The 1,877-nt window shown below is 35.9% G+C and overlaps 1 protein-coding gene across 2 annotated transcripts in view; it reads right to left on the bottom strand.

Annotated features, from left to right (window-relative positions):
- LOC109540176 (octopamine receptor) overlaps positions 1 to 1,877 on the bottom strand; it is a 21,989-nt gene extending 20,112 nt beyond the window's left edge. For both annotated transcript variants that reach the window (XM_019908411.2, XM_019908409.2), the window contains exon 1: positions 1,675 to 1,877. The gene's annotated coding sequence lies outside the window, so the exon portion shown is untranslated. The remainder of the gene's footprint in view (positions 1 to 1,674) is intronic.

Genomic DNA, 1,877 nt, shown 5'->3' with positions numbered 1-1,877 from the left:
TCGTTTAATTTGATCTGAAAGTCCTGGAATAAATGGAATGAAAAGGTTCGTAATAGGTTTATTTTGATTTTGTTTTGTTCGTGGGAATTCAATTTGGTTAAAACATTTTTCAGTAAAAGAATTTGGATAATTATTGAAATTTAGAATTTCTTTTATAAATGGTTTTTCTTTGGAAAAATTAGATTGACTACAAATTATTTTTGCTCTGTCATATAGACTTTTTACGATACCTTTTTTAACCATTATATATGATAGTTCTTGATTACTTTTTGATAAATAATTCGTTCTTATTGCGAAATAGGAGCACTATTTATCAATCTGTAATAAAAGACGTGAGGAAATTCTGTCTTTTTTAAAGCCAAAAATTTTTGAGGCGAAATACCCAAAAAGAAGTTTGTAAAAAAATACATGATCTACTTAGAAAATTATGTGTTATCCGGAACGTTCTTCTGCTTCAATAGAAAACTCGTGTTTTTGCGTTTTTTGCTGGGAAAAGTTTGCAAACTCATTTCAGACGTGTGCTGGTGCCTGAGCACGTTTTCAATTATACAGTTGCAAGGTGCCAGATAATTAGTCAAATATTTACATTTGGATGCAACTGAGGATGCTTTGGTGTGCCGCCAATAATTGCCGTTAATTTACATGCTAAACTCATAATGTTATCATTATTTGGACGACAACATGGACAAATGTGGGCCGACAAGATCACACACATTCTTATCGAATCGATAAAAATCTGCATTATTTATCAGAACCCGAATAAGGTGGCCCTGTTTGTCTTCCATTCGAGCCAGGCCAATGGAAAATATGCACACCAATGTGAGAAATGGCAAAGGAAATTGAAGCACGAATTTCCACCATTTGGTTTATCTCATTGCGGTCGGCCAAAGTAAACCGCTTGATGGACAAGAGTATTTCGATCCTACACAGTGCAGATGGTTTTATAGGCACAAATTAATAAGAGAGTTTTTTGCTTATTGAGGTAAATCCTGGTGTTGCTCAATCAATCACAAATCATCGAGAAAATGCGAGGAAATCGACGCAATAATCATTCATCAATCAGAGCCCCTTAAATACAAAGAACTTATGAGATCATTTGTATACAAATGGAGTTTTCCAGCTGCTTTAAGCGACATAGTTGAGCTTGGAAATGAGCACAAAACATGTTTATTTCCCCGCTTGCAGCAAATGCAGGCAAAAAGCGTGCTGCAACTGTTTGTCCACTCCATGTTGTGTAAATAGAGAAAAACTGCAGACGAGAGCGACCCATTGGGAAAAGTGGACGCTTTGGTTTTAATAATTGTCAAAGTTTAACCGACTTTTTGGATTTCGGGAACAATTTCGGTTTATCTGTGGGAAATTCAAAGGTTTTCAGCTTCAAAGCGTAGTCTTGTTTTTAAAATATTAGATGCGCTCCTCCTGAGATCGAGCTTCGCTGTTTCGATGTTTTATTTCATATCGTATATTTAGGAAAGTGTGAAGAAAGAGCTCTTTGAGTTTTTGACTATTTTTGAGCGCAAAATCAATATTTTATTAACTAAAATTTGAAGAGTTTCCTGCTAGTTTTACCGCGTTTTTCCCTTTGCAAGTGCCACTTTTCTTCCACTTGATTAATCCTAATCATGCAGTAAAACTGACTTATAGAATTAATTTTTTTTAATGCCAAAACTTTACCTGTGGAGTTGCCGCAAAAATAAAACTCAATCAGGAGTCCAACACCATTCAGCAACCGTTGTGCCGACGAAAATGCGTTTTCCAAATCAGGCCCGTTCCTTCCAAATCAATCATTTTCCCGAATTTTCACGTGATTTACTTGATGCCGGCCGACAGAACTGTTCTATCGCCCGAACAGAAACGCTAACTGATGGAAATGTTGG

This window comes from Dendroctonus ponderosae, unplaced genomic scaffold (assembly GCF_020466585.1).
Source record: "Dendroctonus ponderosae isolate FM_Combo_2020 unplaced genomic scaffold, Dpon_F_20191213v2 Dpon_F_20191213_7, whole genome shotgun sequence".
In the NCBI taxonomy this organism is placed as follows: domain Eukaryota; kingdom Metazoa; phylum Arthropoda; class Insecta; order Coleoptera; family Curculionidae; genus Dendroctonus; species Dendroctonus ponderosae.
This window is presented reverse-complemented; position numbering and strand designations above follow the sequence as displayed.